This window comes from Pinus tabuliformis, chromosome 7, assembly GCF_031772625.1.
Source record: "Pinus tabuliformis cultivar Carrire ecotype Pingquan chromosome 7, CPIR1, whole genome shotgun sequence".
In the NCBI taxonomy this organism is placed as follows: Eukaryota; Viridiplantae; Streptophyta; class Pinopsida; order Pinales; family Pinaceae; genus Pinus; species Pinus tabuliformis.
This window is the reverse complement of record NC_142293.1, coordinates 1168664349-1168683763: the sequence shown is the minus strand read 5'-3', so window position 1 is coordinate 1168683763 and position 19415 is coordinate 1168664349. Positions and strand designations below refer to the sequence as shown.

General features: G+C 39.4%; 1 long non-coding RNA gene across 2 annotated transcripts in view; it reads left to right on the top strand.

Annotated features, from left to right (window-relative positions):
* The first annotated feature begins 644 nt into the window (after nucleotides 1-644).
* LOC149251624 (uncharacterized) overlaps nucleotides 645-19415 on the top strand; it is a 41774-nt gene continuing 23003 nt past the window's right edge. For both annotated transcript variants that reach the window (XR_016265999.1, XR_016265998.1), the window contains exon 1: nucleotides 645-1162. This is a non-coding gene — a long non-coding RNA (uncharacterized LOC149251624). The remainder of the gene's footprint in view (nucleotides 1163-19415) is intronic.

Genomic DNA, 19415 nt, shown 5'->3' with positions numbered 1-19415 from the left:
CTGGATTGTGTCAGAACTGATCGGAAATTACTACCCACAAAAATGAAAGCAGAAATGTTGCGTCGTTGTAATCAAAGATGGGTTGTAATGTTGCATCATTGAAACCCATCACGGTTGTTCCATCATTTTTCTACCGATAAGGAGAACCTTTGCTTCTATTGGATGTATGTGAACGTTAAGGATCTTTTCAAGACGTAGCCGTCACGGCTTCTTCCATCGTTCCCTTGCATTTTCGTTGAATGTCAGAGTCGTGGATAGTACCTTAAACAACTCAGAAAAGATAGAGACGTATGTGGAAAAACAAAAGTAGAAACGTGTAAAATATGAATTCTCAATTTTATTTTATTTTATTTTTACAGCGGTTGCGTGGTCAAAATGACAAAGCTAATCGAATTCGAATTCTATGCCATGGAAATTGAAACGCAACCAAATATCGACGCATATCAGAAACCCAACTTTCACGTGCTCATTATTCTCAGTCTAAAGGCAGCGTTAATTTCGCCAGGAAAACTATGGAAAGTAATTATTAGTAAAAGGGTTTATTCCACTCAAGTGCTTCCAGTAAAATCACTGCATGTTCTACTCCGAAAAAAAGCCACAAGAAAGAGGGAGGAAAATCCAAGTCATTGACTATTCGGCGGTGAAGTGCGTTATTTTCCCAAACCGAACCCTCTCTCTCTCGGGGATTCCAGAACATGTCTGAGATCCAGCTCGCGCAACGACCCGTTGTTGCTACGGAGGCAATTGATACCAGCCAGACAGAATCCGACTGGCCTATTTCTATTCTCCGCCCATTTTTTTTCTTTACGATTCTGAGTCCTGATATTCCTAGGACTTTGGAGACCCTCTAAACCAGATGAGCACAGTCCGTTAGACAAATTATATCGGTCCCCAAAATCTTGCATATGTATTCTGGAGATGAAAAGACTGATCCCGGATGGATCTCGTAGCAGAGAACATGAATGTTCTTCGGACACACAAGAGCAAGCAACTTTCTTAGAGTGCTTGCGTCCATAGTGGTTTCTAATAGTTCCAGATGGGTGTGAAGGATTTGTTATCAAAAGGCCGTTCACTTGTATCTTTCAACGATGGGCTTGCCGATAGACTGCTTCAAAGGGAGGTATCGTTATCTGAAAATGATTGCAACTGTTGCCGTGCACCGGTATGACCTCTACTCCTATACCCCATTTTAGATCTCTGTGAAAACTGCGGTAACAAAAGTTCCATTCAGTTGCATTTTCACTTTAAAAGTAGATGTTACCTATGTTATTAGAGGAATGGATTAAAATAATCCAGTTTATACCATTGTGATTTGCATTCTATTCTAGGAGACAAAGATTCACCACTTTTTACAGTTTGAAGGGACGATATAAAAATATTTCCTCATGTTTAGTGTAGGCTACGTTTAGTGTAGGTCACATTCTGTAAAAATATTGTTCGATGACATACTTTTTGATTAGTACACCAAAGTTCAAACTGGCTTTAGTAAAATAGTTACTCATTTACGCTATAGAAATGAGTTTGCGCTTGATAATATAGTTGCAGTATTCAAAGTGCTTCTTTGGGATCTACTGCACAGAATGTCGAACCCCTCGGTGGCTGCAGTTGCTCCAGCAGTAAGAACAATTCCATCTCTTTTAATTTTCGCTTTTCCTTTCTCAACTATTACCATAAACATCCCAATTTCCCAAAAGGAATTGTGGACGGATACATTGCACAAGTAAAAAGGTTTGTGTTATTTTCCCATCAGCCTCTGGTAGCTTCAATGATTTCTCAGACTTCTAGGATAACGTTGACCACCACATATCCAGCATAACTTACCCTCTAAACAAGGGAAGAGAATCTGAGTCCATCACTCTACAATTGAGTATATATTTCAGCGCTTCGCATCAAGTGCTTACTGAGCACCTCCAGTGTACGAATAAATAGGAATGAGAGAGGAAGTGATGGATATCTCTCTCCACAGCTTTGGTGTTTGATGGATCTTACGATGTTTTATGAGTGAAGCAAGAATGCTGATAATAAATAAATATCCCTGCATAAGTAGCAATATGTTATTGTGCCCACCATTCGAGAATTATTAGCAGTGGAAGATTGCCGTTCAGAATCAAAAGACTCTTCCAGTTGGTAACATCCAATTGCTCATATGAAACTAACATCATGGACAACGTAATCATTAAACAAATATCAAACCCAAAGCTTTATCAGAATACGAAAGACAAATGGCTGTCCTGGTTAGGTTTCAACGAATATTCAGCTTTAGGAATCTTAGAGTTTCATTAAAAACTGAACAACCCTCTCTCAGGAATTTTCACATGCTAGCATTCCCTCTTACATGGCCATATGCATATATTTCATCATCTGGAATCTTAAAGCATTAAAACAATCTCACCTGTAATCAAACTTACGGCTGTATGAGAAAACCCAACATATGTTCATAGTGCTCAACCTCAAAACATAAAAGATTCTTGTATATAATTAAAATTACTAGAGTATCCAAACACCCTAGAGACCCAACTTAAATAATAGTTAAGAGTGTATAGATCTTCTTTGTTTTGACTTTCCTTTTTCCTCAAAAGGAAAAAACAACATTCTTTTATTGGGAAACAAAAGATGTTACATGTTCTACAATTGAAATGCAATTAACGGGATACTATATAAAGCAGACTTTCCTTTTTTCTCAAAAGGAAAAAAAACATTTTTTTTCCTAGAAAACAAAAAAATGTTACATGTTCTACCATTGAAATACAATTAATGGGATACTATATAAAGCAGGTTCCAAGAAGTAAACAGCTTGATAACATATAGTAGCTATTAGAATCACACATATACAAAAAAAAAAAAAAAAACACTAGCAAGATCTATTGCCAGAAAACACAAAAAAGGAAACTAGCAAGAATTATCAGCAAAAAACAGAAAAAATAGTTCATGATAGACTCCCAAGTGGAACATGGCACAATGATGTGTCTTATAATTGCCGAAGGATGTTCTAGTTCTCTATCTTTCTTGCTTTCCCGAAAAACTCCACTTGGTGTGAAAAAACCACATGAAGACAGAGTCACTAGAGGAGAATGGATTTGACACTGATTATAGATCCATTGTCATTAAGCTCATAGTGAATCTGCCCAAGAGTACCAGAGTATCCTCTCTTGGAAAACAGGTTTACAAGGGCATTTTGTTCACGTTTTGTTCATGGTAGATGTGGCCGAACTCTATGGAAGAGGAAAAGGCCTTCAATATCTTAATTTCTTCCATCAAGTGAAGAAGAGCATGCACCTACAAAGTGGCCTCTCTAGTACCCTAGTCAATCGTGATCTTCGAGTCCCCAACAACCTGAATGCCCTCCACAAAAAGCCATTTATTGGATTTCAATGCCCCCCATAGTGCAAACACTTCTATGGTGTCCCTATCGTGACCTCCAGACCAATAGAAATGGTAGACCATTGATGGGCATATGGAAATAATGGCTACAAAACCCCACAGTCGATTTGCTAAGGCGCCATCGAAATAGCCTACTGTGTTGTGTGTGTTAATCTTCTTGTAAGCCCATCACGTTGGTTGTGAGTTGGGTTACGAGGGCCAATTTCTAGGAAATAAGCCACAATTTTCATTGTACTGTGCCTAAAATTTGCGATTTTATTCTCAAATGTGATGTCGTAAGAAAGGTTCCCCAAAAGATGTATTATGGGAAGGCCTTGTGTTTTGGATTGTGGGTAGTCAAGTTGGCAAGGAAAGAGAAAATGAATGACCTGACAACCGTGGGGGTGATCGCGAGAGCGTAGTGAACCTCTTCCAATATGAGAATTGCAGCAGGGTAACTTTGAAGTATATGTTGGGTATGCTCATGTGCTAATCTACAAAGTGGACAACATCATCATCCTTGAAATCCTCTTTTTCCCAAATCCTCCCCTGTGAGTATTTTGTTGTGTATGATGAGCCATGTGAGGCACTTCACTTTCGTTGGGACATTCCATTTCCACATTTTGGTCAACCAATCATTGTGAGGTTCATGCCTTTGTTCTATGTATATGTACTTGTAGGTGTCATTAGCTGAAATTTACCTACCAAGGGAGAGACAAGGTGGTTCCAGCATGTAGAAAGAGAGATATGTAAGTTTTCCATGTGTCCCTATGCTCTGGAGGAAGTTCTACGGAGTGTGCATGTGGCCCTACCATGGGAGAGACAGCCCCAAGTTAGTCTCTCAACATGCTCAGACAAGGTGGTTCCAGCATGTAGAAAGATAGATATGTAAGTTTTCCATTTGTCCCTATGCTCTGGAGGAAGTTCTAGGGAGTGTGCATGTGGCCAGCTGGGATAGGGAGATATTTTTGTTTGTAGGCAGGAAATATTCGCTAGTGTATATAAGTCATGTTCATGAAGGGATTTGAGTAAAGGAAGGGAGAGAATATGCTCCCCATCTATCCCAATAATCACATCAAGTCCTATGTGAATATAATATCTATGTCATGCCAACTATCTAACATTCCCACATAATGAAGGCTTCATTTTCATCAAATTGCACCAAGCAAATGACGTGTTCTTCTTAACAAGAGAACCAACTAAGATCCAGTCTTCTAGGGTGGCTAGGTTAAGCTGTTTTTTCAAAGATTATTTTTTTCCATTTACTAATGTGACTGAAGGCTCTCCATAGGTTTTTGGTGAGGAAAGCAAGGTTCAATATCTAGGTGTGTTTGATCCCCAACCACTGTCTTCTATAGGCCTACATATTGTTTCAAGTTTGGATAGATTGATCTTCCCTTTATGTCCAACCCCTTCCCACAAAAAGTCTGTAATGATGGATTGAATCCTATGAATCACTGAGAAAGGGAGATGAAATAAGTGCATCCAATAGACAATTATCCCTTCTAGGACAACCTTTTTCATGATCATTCTTTTGACCTTATAGAGAATTGACTCGTCTATTTTTCAATGATATTGATCCCTAAAACAAGACAGATCCCTCCAATGTCAAGTTCATATCTCAAAATTCCTACTTAACTAATATTAGAGTTGTTTATATTTCCTGCATTCTTGTCATCATAACCACCTTTCCATCTAGTTATCTTGCTTACGTTGGTCTCCACCTTGCTTTGACTTTGTCTTAAGCCTAAGTGGTTGTTTAAACTTATCTGAACATGATATAGTTAATGCCACGTGTATGGATGTTTTTTAATCATACATTTGGATAAGGTCTTAATATATAGTTAGATGTGATATTAATTAGATTTAATCATTATAATCATCATTTGTTTATTATATTTTTTTAAGGTTAGCTTTGTTTTTAGTTTTCTTTAATTCATTGATTACTATTTTTAAGTTATGTGAAATTAATTTATGTCTATTTATATAATATAAATTAATGTTACAATGATCCATGTGTTAAATCAAATTTTAATATTTTTTTGTAGTAATTATTAGTTAATTTTTAGAGATTATTTGCAATATGTAAGTAGAAAGTTTGTTGTTTTTCTTTAGGAAAATAGCATTAGTATTATAGAATAATTATAGAAATTACATTCATCCTAGAGAGAATTTAGCTGCCTCTCTCCCTACTTGTAATTTTTCTGCCATCTTGATTACTAATTGAGAGTCTCCTTCTAATATGATGGGGGGGAGATTTTGGTGCTAGTGTATGATGATTATCTCTATGACAACATTCAATTCTACAGCATTTTTTGTGTTGCGTACAATGTAGGCATAGTAAATACTTATCAGGGCACCATTGTCTTCCCTTAGAACACCCCCAATCCCTGCTTCTCCTAGGTTTCCTATTGAGATGCAATCAAAATAGAGTTTCAAATGTTGGGCTGGGAGGGGGACCAAAAATCAGGGATGGGACTTCGCTAAGGAGGATGATTAGGCATTGGGAAGCGATGGGCATTTGGGGAATTCCTTGGCATCCAAACTCAATAAGAAGATGGTTTCCTCTAGATGTTTATTAAGTATGATCCATATGTTGTGATAGTCTCTCTATTGACTCGCAAAAACACATTGGTTGTGTTCTTTCTAGATGGCCTAATGAAGAAGGTTGGGAGTTAAGTGAAAAGTTTTTTAAGGGGATTTGGAGTGGATCTTTTGGCCAAGTTTTAAGACAAGTGACAACATCTTTAGTATTAAGGACATCTTTTTTAAAGCCAAAGGAAATTTTGATCTACAAATCGGAAGCAAGGAAACAAGAGCCCAATAGGTGGTCAATTGTTTCTTACCACTTCTTGTAAATAAAGCACCATGAGGGTCCCACAAATCCCTTCTTGATGAGGTCCACCGTAGGTAAGGATTCTTCTTCTTATAAGAATCTAAATAAAGGTATTGAATTTTGGTCAATGACCTGTGGACCATAACTCTTTCCAAGTTGGATCTTTGTACGTTAACAGAGCTAATCTGACTAGAAGGTAAGCCTATTTGACTGAAAAGTAACCTCATGATTTGTATCCACACTTGAGGATGTGTAGGGTCTTTTTTTCTTTATTATGAACCTTCTATTGAGTTTGGTCCATAACAAGTAGAGTTTCTAGTTAAATTTCATCTCGCAATGTTCCATGATGGATCTATTGTTTGCATCACCCTGTGTCATCTTCTTTTGAGTAATGGTTGACATGTGTGTGTCCTTCCTATTGAGAATTATCTTTGATGGATGGTGATGAGCCCCAAAAATGGGCAATTATTTGGGCTCATTCAACCTCTTAATTTGACTTAATCCACCATTCTCATTAGTTTATTGCATGTTTTTGATTATATTTATGCTAATAGAGTGAATTTGGTTAGTCATTATGCCAACAAGTCTAATGGATGCTTTGTGTAGCCTTTTTGGTCAATTTGGAGACAAAATTGAAGGTCTTAATGAGCACTTGGTAGCCAAATTCGTGGGAAGACAAGGGAGAGGATTTGTAGGAAGGTGTCCCCTTCATTTATGGGTCCTTACCTCGAATTCTCCACCATCAGCTTGGAGTTCAAGGGCCACCGAATCAATCAACACAAGGGCAGCCAAGCAAGGCAAGTAGGACTGCTGTTAACTACAAGTCTTGGGCAGCCGAGTCCCTAAATTTTAGGAGGACTGTTGGGTCCTCAAATTGTATAAATAAGAAGGCTTAGGGCCTCATTTTGGTTAGCCAGTGGATGTTAGCTGGTTAGCCAGTAGATAGTAGCTAGTAGTTAGTCATTTCATAGCCTTGTTGTAGTCATTTTCTAATTCGATTTGTATGCAATAGATTAGCTTTGCTTTCAGCTCATTCTCAAGCTCTCCTTGTGGACAGTTTTGATGTAACTCTTCATTCTTGATTAATAAAGATGAATTCAGCTTTGCACCAGCTCTAAATCTCTCTTGGGAGGCTGTAGCTCTTGGGGTTGGGCCCATCTCAAGCGCCCAGTACCTCCCCTGTTTATCTTTATGTGTGTTTGCTGCGTTCTTAAAATAAAATCTGCTCTTTAGATCTTGCTTTGTTATTTTGGTTGTTTTGGTTGGTTAAAGTAGCTTTTTATGTTTGGGAATCGATTGGTAGGAGTTTGTCATGCATTTAGATCTTTCAGAATGTTCTTGCTCACGTGATGTACATGGTTCTCCTTCCAAATGAGGCTGTTGTTTATTTATTTCATTGACAGTTAGATTAAGTTAGCTAGGACTTAGTTTGTTTGCAAGCATTCATTGATTCGGTTGAATGTGCATTGTGCAGGGCATCTCTATCACTCACTCACATGGTCAAGCTTCATCAGAGCCATCTGATTCATCCCATATCTAGGCTTCTCGCTTCACACCCATCCTCTTGCCCACGTAACCCTACCTTCTTCTCCATTGTTGTCTCAACTACCTTAAAGCCAAATCAGCCTTCCACATATCATCTCACCACTCCATCCATCAGTTCCTGGGTCACTTCAGACCCCCATCCTACCTCCATAACCATCCATGCATCTTCCATCAATCACCCGTCCTCAAAAATCCCATTTTGAAACATCCTGTAGAAGAATTACAGAACATCCTGTAGAAACCCCTGCAGACTTCCTGTAGAAGTTCATAAACACGGTTGCATGGCATCCAGACTTTGTGAAACTCTCAGAAAGAATGTTAGGGATCCCTTAGACCCTCTCTGTACCATCCCAACCTTTCCCAAAGCATTTCATCCCTTGATCCATCCCTGCACAGTGGAAAGCTAGTTAAAAGCACATGCATGTTAATTCTAATAACTTAATCAAAAATACAAAAAGATTTTTTCTTCAGATAGTGATAACTTAGACACATGCATTTTACCTTCCTAGAAGTAATGGCATCTCTTCTCATAGTTTGCATTCTCATTTTTGCATCAGTAGGACTAGTTGGTAGAATTAGGGTTTGCTAGGGTTTGCTAGGGTTTGTATTTCTTTTTGGCTTTTAGTTTCTTTCCGCAAGTAGATTAGCTTCCTTTGAGTTAGCTTTCATCCATCAGTTAAAAAGCTTCTTTTAAGAGCTCATAGAAGTTGGCTTGAGCCCCTAGCGGACTTGTGCCAGCTGACCAAGTGACAGCTGCGGCAAGAGCTAGTACTTGTGCATACAACACCGTCGCTTCCAAGTTTGTTACGAACTACCGGGTTGATAAAATTAAAGAAGGGAGTTCCAGGAGTTGTAGCATTATTGCTACAATACTAGGGCCCACCATCTTTTTAGCGCCGTTGCCGGGGAAGCGTCAGAGTATTAGTAATTGTTGCTTTTCTTCTATTTTCCTCCTCTCGCCTTCTGCCAAGTAGTTTATTTCATTTCCATTCTGCAAAAGTAGCATAGACATTTCCTGCTTTCATAGATTAACATTTCAATTCTGCAATTTCATTTCTGCAAGCGTAGATTAGCATTTCAATTCTGCAAGCGTAGCCTAGCATTTCATTCCTGCAATTTCATTTGAGCAAAATAGATTAGTCATTTCCTGATTCCATTTCAATTCCGCATTTTCATTTCAGCAAGATAGTTAGTTGCAGTTCAATCTATTTTAGTTTTGCAGGTACAAGAAGAAAAATACAAAAATCAATCAAAAAGATTTCCTTTCATGCCTTGTAGGAGTAGAGATAAGTTAGAAAAATGATTTCACAACACCCCCCATTGCTTCACATGGCCAACCTTCTCTCTTCTTCGATGGCTGTGACTAAGAAGAACCCTTGGATGGACATCAAGGCATATTTAAAGAACCTGTAGGGGAGAAGAAGAAGAAAACATTCCTCTGGAGCAAATGGCTACAAGTAGAAATGTTGGGAGCAATACCTTGACCAAGAATGAGTTTGCAACTCAAATGGAAGGTTTCAAGAGTGATATGAGGCAGTTTCTTGCCATGCAACTGGATACCTTACAGATCCAAAGGAAGCAAGAGGGAGCCAAGAGCGCTTTGGTCATCTTTTGTCCTAGGTGCACTAGAAAGCATCCTAGGAACGAATGTCCAATGCACTCCCTAGAAGTGTGTTTCATTTGTGAAGAATACCATCCTACAAATCAGTGCCCTTCCTTGCCTGGACTTAAAGTTGCATATCAGAGAGCCAAAGGAGCCACTGAACCACTCCATTATATGAACCAAAGGAGGCCGCATGAACCTAGATCTTACCAGCAGGAACTGCAAGGGACATCAAAGACCTATTATGACCCCTATCAAACAACTTTCATGCCTTCTTGGGGTCCCCCTGCTCATCCTTCTTTGTTCACACCTCCTCCTTGTTCCTTCCCAGATCCATATTATGCCCAACCAGTTGCTCATTCATTTCACTCTTATGCTCAGCCATAGCCTCAGTGGAATGCACCTTATCAGTAGTGGAGGCCCCAGTACAACTCTCATCTCGCTCATTTTCCTCCACCACCTGCTCATCCACAACCATCGCCTCCTCCTCGACCAAGGCAACCCCAAATGCCTACCCAACCACAATGCCATCCATCTCCATCTCAATTTCACACCTCCACTCAACTACCCGTACCATTTCCAAAGCCATACCATGGAGTAGCTCAACCCAATTGCAAAGTTGAGGCACAACATGTGCAAATGACTCCTTTTGAGCTCAATGATGTTCACCAAAGCTCAGGAAGAGTGTTGCAAAACAGAGATTATATTGACAACATTGAAGGACCAAAGGAAAAAAGAAGATTCCAAAGAGGAGATCAAAGAACCATGGGCTGCACTTGATGAAGAGAAGAGATCAAAATCAGAGATCGAGAGAGTTCCTTCATGGTTACCATCAAATCCTCCATGTACTCAAGAGAAAGATCAGCAAAAAGAGGAAGATGAGAAGGTCATGATAGAAGGTGACATGAAGAATGATCCAGATCAGCAAAAGGACCAAGGATATCAAAGCTATATTGAGATATGGTTTCTAAAGGTCACTAAGTTGCAGCGGTACTCTCTTCCTCAGCTATGTTTGATCCCTTCAATGTCAGATCATTTGGTCTCTAAAGTCCGGATAGTTGTCCAAGCATGCATTTCGAGCCTTCACATCATTTTTTCTCTAATCTCGATGTGCACATGGCTCCATTGGAAGTATTCTTATACTTGAAAATGATTTTGTTTTTCAAGTAGGGTAGGGTAGAAAAAAAGGAAAAAGAAAAAAAAAACGAAAAAAGAGGAAAATAGAAATCTAAGGTGAAAACCTCCTTGGAGGAACCTTAGATTGGCTCATTGATTGAAAACCTCCATGAGGCAGTCAATGGGTTGGAAAGAAGAGAAAATAAAAAGGGAATAAGATCCCTAGGTGAAAACCTTCCTTGGAGGCGCCCAGGGCAGGCAATTAGGGTGAAAACCTCCATGAGGCGCCCTAGTTGTTTTTCAAAAAAAAAGAGAAAAAGAAAAAGAAAAATGAAACTAATTTCCATTGGCTAATTGCAGGTTGCAAGAAGGACGTTTCATGACAGGAGGAGCACTCAAATCAAGGTCAAAGGAATTTTTCTTGTGCCTTCTACAGGAAGCTCTGTATTTCTACAGGAAACATCCTGTAGAACCTTTGGACGAACCAAATTCAAGTTTAAAATGGAATCTGATGGTGGGAATCTGTTGATTAGGCCTACAAGCACTTGTGTGTCCATCCCTTGCCTTTCTCCATCATTTTTTCCACCTCATTGTGCTTCTCATTGTGCTTCTACAGGAACTTCCTGTAGAAATTGTGGGAAACTAGACATGGATTTCAAAAAGTGGTTTGGCAAACATGGTAGCTTCCTCAAGGGTTCAGAAGCCCTCATGCAATCTTCCAACTCCTCCTCCATCATCTCCATACCTGCATCACAGCCCAAGCTCAGTTTTCCCTTCGATGCAAACACTTGCAAAATGCCTTGAAGAAAAAAACACATGGAACAAAATTTGTTTTTGCCATAACTTGAAAACCATGCATCCATTTGACAAACCGTTTTATGGGTAATTGTACAAGGGTGAGGGAAACATGCTTGAACAGTTTCAGCCAATTCTGGTGCACGGTTTCGAAGAAATCAGCCTCCATCACCATTAGCCATTTTTGCATTTTCTCCATATTCGTGCATCCATTTCAAAACCTGTTTCATGGGGATATGAATATGAATGATGGCAACCAACCTAAGCAGTTTCAGCCGATTCCGATGCATGGTTACCGAGAAATCGATCTCCGAAATCTTCAGCCATTTTCCATTTTTCTCAAAATCCGTGCATCCATTGATAACGATTTTGCTATGGAAGATGCATAATGATGATAGAAACATGCTCAGCAATTTTTAGATCAATCCGGTTTACCGTTTGGGAGAAATGGTGAAAACAAGTTCTGGTTCTGTGACAATGCAGCAACAGCAGCTTGAACGTGCAGATTTGAACGTGGAAACAATTGCCTGGAGCTTAGATCCGTCCAGAGGACACCTGCACAAGAAAAAACAACCATGAATCATCAATCAAGCCACCATGCAACTACATCAACACATGCATGCAGCAAATGTAGATCAACACATGCATGCAGCAAAACAACCACGCACGACTTGCAGGTACGTGACTAAAATTGTTCCTCTGTTTGCATGAATCTAATCTAAGCATTGCATGAACGAATGAGATGGTTGGGATTAAAAAAATCGGTGGCCAGCTAACTGGCCACCCTCGTCCAGTCAAACAGCACTCGGTGGGTGCAATCAGCACGTGTGCTCAGCCATCTCAGGAAGAATATTGGAAAACAGGTAGTGATGGACAGTTAAACTTCAGCGTGATTGATGGCTGAGATTACAGGCAGAGAACAAATAGTTAAGCATTGCAGAGGACCAACAGTTTGCATGGGCCACCACACGCCTCAATTAAAAATGCTCGGCTAACTCTCACCATCCGCTGATTAATTTTTCCACATTCTTGACAACAACCAATGCAAAACATACAACCATGAGACGCTGCAACTCTGATCTTTTTGTTTTGGCTACTTTCTGTGGTGCAGTCATAAACAAGCCTTCCATCATCCAGTCTACTGTCATCATATTTGCAGGCTTTAGGATAAGAATTGGTTTTAGTAACAATCTCTTCCACTGTAAACCACCATCTAAAAGGTAATTCAGCTTCTAAAGGTGTCTCTTGTTATCCCAAAAAGACCACCAATTCTCAACTGCTTCAATTCGTGCATGCTGCATTCTCTATGTGCGTTGACATTCTTTTTTACAAGTACCTGTGCAACAAAGTGAAAAATGAACAAGTGCTCATAGAACATCCTTTAAGTGATGGAATTTTAAAGCTTGCTGCAAGGTATCAAGGTCATTTGTAAAATTTGAGATCAGTGGTGCCTGAAAATTACAGATGGACTAAAGTAAGTTGTAGACTTCAGTCTAAACTTGCAATGTTGGTACCTATCGTTGGCATGTGTTGTGATTGGCATTAGGAAATGTTCAAGATTGCAAGGTGAAGTATGGAGGAGTCATTTTTCATTTTTTTTATCTGAGCATGTAAGATCTTTTCTCAGTTGAAAATGTTTGCAAGGTCCTGTGCGCTGCAGTGAAAAATGAACAGATGGACTCAAACAAGGTGTAGCTGTCAGTCGAAAAGTTATGAATATTGGTACCTGTCTTTAGTGACAGATGGCTTGGTCTATCATATTCTAAGGGGACATTATCAAAGAGCTGCCTTACTGATTGAGAGTTAATACGGTTGTCTGTGGTCATGCTATTCAGCCCCAAGCATCAAGTTTTGGTACCACGGTAAAGGAAAATAGGAGCTACAATGAGAATGCTTATAAGGGTTGGCTCGAAAATTGGTGGAGAGTCATTTCTGAGGAGGAAGAAACAATAGGGACTGTTGCCATTGCTCAAGTTTTAAGCAAGGATTTGAACTTTGTTCATCATCTAATTGACACGAATAACTGGAAAGAGGTTAGGGTGGTCTTTGTTCTTTTGGCAGTTGCAAAGGAGAGGCAGGTGGACGATATGCGATTCTTTGAGGACTCAAAGCCGTTGATGGAATGGATGAGGGGAGGATATACAATAATCAGAACCTACTGCTTCTGGATGCAATGAGGATGGCTAATGACAACAGTTCCTCACATATCTACAGAGAAGAAAACACTGAAGCTAACAGTCTTGCAAATAGGGCCTAGGAGTTACAGTATGGGTTGTTGATGATCTGAAATTGCAGCAGATGAGGTTTTATCGTTCCCTGCTTAAGAGATTCTTGAGTAGTTTTGATCGTGTCTATGTGCTCTATCCTGAAATGGTTTGTGCTTTACCCCGGGATGCGATATTACAGGCTTGAGTCTAGGATAGCCATAGCCAAGCTGAAAGGAAAATCACCCACAACCAAGCAGGATATAGTGGTGCTGTCTGTTTCTACAGGAAGCCAAAACTGAGCTACAGGACTTTCTACAGCAAATTTGGAAAAAGGGGGAGCAAAAGGAGAAATCGGAGGGATTTGAAGCTTGGCATGACAAGGAGGCCACCAGGGCCATCAAAGATGAGGAGAGAGATTGGTTGCTCAGAGGATGAGCAACACTTTCAGTAGGGGGGTGATGATGAGCCCCAAAAATGGGCAATTATTTGGGCTCATTCAACCTCCTAATTTGACTTAATCCACCATTCTCATTAGTTTATTGCATGTTTTTTATTATATTTATGCCAATAGAGTGAATTTGGTTAGTCATTATGCCAACAAGTCTAATGGATGCTTTGTGTAGCCTTTTTGGTCAATTTGGAGACAAAATTGAAGGTCTTAATGAGCACTTGGCAGCCAAATTCGTGGGAAGACAAGGGAGAGGATTTGTAGGAAGGTGTCCCCTTCATTTATGGGCCCTTACCTCGAATTCTCCACCATCAGCTTGGAGTTCAAGGGCCACCGAATCAATCAACACAAGGGCAGCCAAGCAAGTCAAGTAGGACTGCTGTTAACTACAAGTCTTGGGCAGCCGAGTCCCTAAATTTTAGGAGGACTGTTGGGTCCTCAAATTGTATAAATAAGAAGGCTTAGGGCCTCATTTTGGTTAGCCAGTGGATGTTAGCTAGTTAGCTAGTAGATAGTAGCTAGTAGTTAGTCATTTCATAGCCTTGTTGTAGTCATTTTGTAATTCGATTTGTATGCAATAGATTAGCTTTGCTTTCAGCTCATTCTCATGCTCTCCTTATGGACAGTTTTGATGTAACTCTTCATTCTTGATTAATAAAGATGAATTCGGCTTTGCACCAGCTCTAAATCTCTCTTGGGAGGCTGTAGCTCTTGGGGTTGGGCCCATCTCAAGCGCCCAATACCTCCCCTGTTTATCTTTATGTGTGTTTGCTGCGTTCTTAAAATAAAATCTGCTCTTTAGATCTTGCTTTGTTATTTTGGTTGTTTTTGTTCGTTAAAGTAGCTTTTTATGTTTGGGAATCGATTGGTAGGAGTTTGTCATGCATTTAGATCTTTCGGAATGTTCTTTCTCACGTGATGTACATGGTTCTCTTTCCAAACGAGGCTGTTGTTTATTCATTTCATTGACAGTTAGATTAAGTTAGCTAGGAATTAGTTTGTTTGCAAGCATTCATTGATTCGGTTGAATGTGCATTGTGCAGGGCATCTCTATCACTCACTCACATGGTCAAGCTTCATCAGAGCCATCTGATTCATCCCATATCTAGGCTTCTCGCTTCACACCGTCCTCTTGCCCCGTAACCCTACGTTCTTCTCCATTGTTGTCTCAACTACCTTAAAGCCAAATCAGCCTTCCCCATATCATCTCACCACTCCATCCATCAGTTCCTGGGTCACTTCAGACCCCCATCCTACCTCCATAACCATCCATGCATCTTCCATCAATCACCCATCCTCAAAAATCCCATTTCGAAACATCCTGTAGAAGAATTATAGAACATCCTGTAGAAACCCCTGCAGACTTCCTGTAGAAGTTCATAAACACAGTTGCATGGCATCCAGACTTTGTGAAACTCTCAGAAAGAATGTTAGGGATCCCTTAGACCCTCTCTGTACCATCCCAACCTTTCCCAAAGCATTTCATCCCTTGATCCATCCCTGCACAGTGGAAATCTAGTTAAAAGCACATGCATGATAATTCTAATAACTTAATAAAAAATACAAAAATATTTTTTCTTCAGATAGTGATAACTTAGACACATGCATTTTACCTTCCTAGAAGTAATGGCATCTCTTCTCATAGTTTTCATTCTCATTTTTGCATCAGTAGGACTAGTTGGTAGAATTAGGGTTTGCTAGGGTTTGCTAGGGTTTGTATTTCTTTTTGGCTTTCAGTTTCTTTCCGCAAGTAGATTAGCTTCCTTTGAGTTAGCTTTCATCCATCAGTTAAAAAGCTTCTTCTAAGAGCTCATAGAAGTTGGCTCGAGCCCCTAGCGGACTTGTGCCAGCTGACCAAGTGACAGCTGCGGCAAGAGCTAGTACTTGTGCATACAACACCGTCGCTTCCAAGTTTGTTACGAACTACCGGGTTGATAAAATTAAAGAAGGGAGTTCCAGGAGTTGTAGCATTATTGCTACAATACTGGGGCCCACCAGATGGTAGATGAATGGAGGATTCTATGCTAGGAAGTTTTGTGAGAGTCTTCTTTAGACCGAGTTGATTTTCCATTAGTGATCTCCTAGAAGTTATGGTCTCTTATGATGTCTTCAATGGAGTTGGATAGGTTCCATATTAAAGATCCTTGTTGTGTGAGTGATGTGAATCAATTCCTACTTATTAAGGTCCCTAGCATATTTTTTGTGCAAAATATTACCCCGTGGTTCTTTGTTGTGTGCGACTCATTTACACCAAATATTGGCTCCCATTTCTTTGTTGTCTAAATCATGATTGTGAAGTCCTAGGCCCCCTTCCACCTTTGTGGGCAAAATTGTATCCCATTTGATTAAGGACCATTTTTTCTTAGGGCCATTGCCACACTAGACGAAATGATTTTTATGGATTTGATACTTTTCAAGACCCACTTGAGCACAACCTGCACAAAGAATAACTATATAGCTGGGGATTGGATAATATATTTAAAAATAACAAGTGTGCTTGAAATGTTGAGGGTGTAGAAGGTGCCATTATCTATGCATTGAAGAATCTTTTCAAGTATGTCTTGCAAGTGGGAGTGCTTGATGGAGGATTCAATGAGGAGAGAACACAAGTAGTTAGAGGGGAGAGAGGCAACGAAGAAGCAAAGAGTTCAGGTAATGTTTCGACATGTGATGGGGGGTTTTGAAGAAGCATATGGAGGATTTCTTTGTTAATGAGCATGATTATGACTTCAGAGAAGAGATTCAGAATATATTTAATGGATTTCGCATATTTGATATAAGGGTTATTCATGAAAAGTTGTCATCCACAAATTATTGGTGACTAAGAGGACAAATATCCTAGAGAGAGATACCTCTAATGAGGCTGGTGCTGCATGTCGATTTCAGGCATCACCTTAGACCTTATGCCACTAGAATGAAGAGAAAGGGAGGGAGTGGATCACCTTATTTGATACCATGACAAGGAGAGAAGGGTGGAGAGGGGAAGTTGTTGACCAGAATTGAGAAGAAGATGTAGGAGATAAGACAAGAGATAATGGAAATCCAATCCTCACAGAAGTCTAAGGTCCTCATGATGTTTAAATGTTGAACTAGCCTAACCTGTCGAAGGTTTTCGCAAACTCTAGTTTGAGAAACATACTAGTTTTCTTTAATACTTTTAGAGAGTGGATTGTCTCATGGGAAAGAATGATCGAATCAAGTGTTTTATGCCCTTGTAGATAGCATATTTTCTCTAATGATATTAGGATAGAGAGAATGAGCTTTAGCTTGTTGGAAAAGAGTTTGGTTATAAGTTTTTGGATGACATTACAAAGGACTATGGGGGGGAATTTACCTAGGGATGTTGCATTCGATTCCTTGGGAATTAGAGGTGAGAAGATGGCATTGAGGGCTAGAATAACACTCCTGCTATGGCAAGATTCCGCCATGAGGTCTATGACTTCTTGATCCTTATCGATAGTGATGAAAGAATTATACTATGAAGCCATGTAGACCGAGGGCCTTTCCTTTCGCCATTTGTTGAAGGGATTCTTGGAATTATCCTTTCATGATGGGAAAAATTAGAGCTATGTTATGGGCTTCAATGACCAGTCAAGGGATATTGGTGGTAATATTGTTGATGGCTTCTTGTCAATAGGGCTAAGGGTCAATGAGTAAGTCTTAATAGAAATCCACTAAGGTGTCCTCCATATCCTCATGTGTTTTGATGTGAAAGTCATCCTCCTTCTTGAGAGAGGTGTTTCTACTGTTGGATTGACGCTTTACGCTTGAGAAGTGAAAGAATGACATATTCCACTCACCCTCCTTAGGCCAACTTGTTCTAGACTTTTTCTTCCAATAGATCTCTTCTTATTTATATCTTTCTTCTAGGTTTTCACATAGATCCAATTCTTTTTCTATGGATAACTATGTCCTACAATTATATATTATTTCCTACTAGAGATCAATCATTTCTCTTTCCAATCTGAGCTTTTTTCTAGAAGATATTTCCAAACTCCTCGTTGTTCCATTTCTTGAGATGTAGCTTGATTGTATTCAGTTTTTTTTGGAAGATGTAAACTATGGAGTTCTCTATTGGCTAAATTTTTTTCCACCAATATTCTATTTTACTAATAATAGACTCATCCTTGGGCCAAAATTGTTCAATCCTTAGTTGTTTTTAGCAGATCAGCCCAGATTATGCCAAGTAAGGGAGATTGACCAATGGTATGATACTATGGTATGTAGGATCTCAGTAATGACTTATTTCCCATTGGTGATGAAGTGATTTCATGCTAGAATGTGATCAAGCCTAAAAAAAACTTGAGACTTTCCTCTATGTTTGTTGTTCCATGTGAACATGCCATTGGTGGTATGTTGATCCACCAACCTTTTTCCCACTATGATGGATCTGAAGTATTCTAGATCTGGATTCAAAAGTCACCTTCCTCCATTGTTTTGTTAGTGTTAAGTTACCGTATTGAACATTCCACCTATAATCCATTTCCCATGTCTAGTTTTGATTGAGGAGAGGATAGATGTTACAACATGGAGACCTTTATGGCTAGATTAGGGTTGATAGATATTAAATAGGGATCCATACATTATAGTTCTCAGGAAGTGAAAAGTAACTATAACGATAGAAGAATGGAGATCTAACTCGCGTATGGTTACTTAAGGAGGGCTTCATGGATTACCTAGCCCACTTGGGGCATTATTAGCATCTATCAAAATCATCTAAGCATTTCACCAAATGTGCTTAATGATTTTGTCAAACATATTGCTAAAGAATTTTGTCTCGTGGATGAGAAAGATAAGTGGAGAATCTTATTAGTTATTCATTTCAAGATGAGATGTTTGGAGTGGTTGTTCAAAGCCCTAATATTCCAGGAAGTTATCTTGATGAGAAAAGTTTTATAGAGGAGGTGAAGATCTTTGAGATATGTTTGTACTATCTAGAGTCCCCTAAAATTATGCCCAATGATTCTAACTTTTGAAGGTCCATTTTGTGACACCATTTATTAGAATCTTTCAGGCCATTTTTCCCATATTTTGACACGGAAGATTGAACCCCTAGTTGATGAAATTCCTTGTCTATTTTTGAGTACCTTTGTTAGTAGGTGGATTTTCCTTTGGGGGCTTCAGGTCACTTTTTTTGTATGCATCATTCAGGGATAGCATAATAATTCCCTCTAAGTCAATCATATCTTCATCTTTTGTAATTTCACCATATTTAGTCTAGGTTGAGGAGATCTCCACTCCTTGCATGGTTGGGGCAATAGGGGCTACCATGTTGGTTGATGCTAAACCTAATCTAGATTTACAAAGGAATAAAATGAAATATACATATGAACAGAAACACATAGATATAGCGAAAACATAACTTCAACTCATTAGTAACAAAGCAATTAGAATTGTTACATATAGAATGGAAATAATCTTGCTCGGGTGATACTATCTCATCTGTGAGAAGAGATGTGGTGGGTACATGCCTCATCAACTGTGTTATAATCAGGCTGATAGGTC